The sequence below is a fragment of the Camelina sativa genome, chromosome 10, assembly GCF_000633955.1.
Source record: "Camelina sativa cultivar DH55 chromosome 10, Cs, whole genome shotgun sequence".
Lineage (NCBI taxonomy): Eukaryota > Viridiplantae > Streptophyta > Magnoliopsida > Brassicales > Brassicaceae > Camelina > Camelina sativa.
The window spans coordinates 7,531,327-7,532,530 of NC_025694.1; the positions used below are offsets into that span (position 1 = coordinate 7,531,327).

The 1,204-nt window shown below is 35.2% G+C and overlaps 2 long non-coding RNA genes across 2 annotated transcripts; both read right to left on the reverse strand.

The window, feature by feature from the left end:
* LOC109127036 lies at positions 82-512 on the reverse strand. The gene is made up of 3 exons (XR_002033726.1): positions 462-512; positions 297-351; positions 82-137 (listed from the first exon to the last, which is right to left on the reverse strand). It is a non-coding gene; the product is annotated as an uncharacterized LOC109127036 (long non-coding RNA).
* LOC104717766 lies at positions 687-1,147 on the reverse strand. The gene is made up of 3 exons (XR_756296.1): positions 1,076-1,147; positions 886-949; positions 687-721 (listed from the first exon to the last, which is right to left on the reverse strand). It is a non-coding gene; the product is annotated as an uncharacterized LOC104717766 (long non-coding RNA).

The following is a 1,204-nucleotide window of genomic DNA, read 5'->3' on the forward strand; positions in this document are numbered from 1 at the left end:
CATAAGAAAAAGTAAAAAATTGAGACACAGCTCGGCATATGATAGAAACATAAGTTTGGATGAATATCATGAGCAATACATTTTCACCAGCCAACACAGATGCCTTTATGAAGTCTATGTGATCCTCGAATACAAACCTATTGGAGGAAAGGAGAAAAATTATATGAACCCTGTAAAATGGTCCCCTAGATCCTCGGTGAAAGCTAAAAAGGACAACTAGTTAAACAAGGCAAATATTGAAGTAAATTCAAAAGTAGTTGAACACAATCAAGGAACATTTCCGCAACAAATCTTACTGATAATCATCAGAGGCTTCCTTGTTCTTTGCACCAAAATTTAATGTTGCTTTTCCTGCATTACCATGTCATTTCAATCATGTTCAAATCTAAGAGTGTCATTAACATTCGCAGGCACTGAAAACAATATTACTGGATGATAGAATTGTTTAAGTATAAAGTTACCAATTTGATGATCCTCCCAAGCTTCTTGCTCGGCAAAGGGGTTCATTTTTTTAGCTGATTCCATGTCCCTTGTCAAATAAAGTATTCAAGAACATTTTAGGGGGAAAATACGAGTGATCTCACAATTTTAATTAGCTTAGAACGTGCTAGATTACTAGCAATGCAGTTTTTGCAACTCACTTGTATCGATGTGCAGCAACAGAAAATCTCTTCTCCTGATTAACGCGTCCATCTTGATCATAAGCATCTGGCATTATATACTAAACTCCACAACGGTTGGAAAAATAGAGACAACTGTTAGATGCATAAAAATGATCCAAATAAAGAAGAAAACTAAATCCATCTGGCGCATGTAATGCACTACAAGTAATAAGAAAAAAATTGTGTCAAGAACAAGAAAGTATCCTTGAAGATGTATAATTACCTCATCAGCATTATCGTCTTCATGCGTTCTTTTGATCACAAGATCGTAGAGCTCTTTCTTGTATCTGTCAGCATTTCAAATCCGACCAACATCAATTAGAAGGTAACAAAGGCATAACATTTATATCTTCTTTTACTACTTATTTAGATGGATGTCAAGCACCGTGGTGCAAGAAATATATGGCGATTACCTATATTGGTCAGTTTCTATTTCAGTGAGCTTTTCACCTCCAAAAAGATATTGCTCATCTGCTATCTCATCCCTACGCAGAACCAGTGGAAATTAAGAAATAAATCTTATTTGAAACAACAGTTTCTGA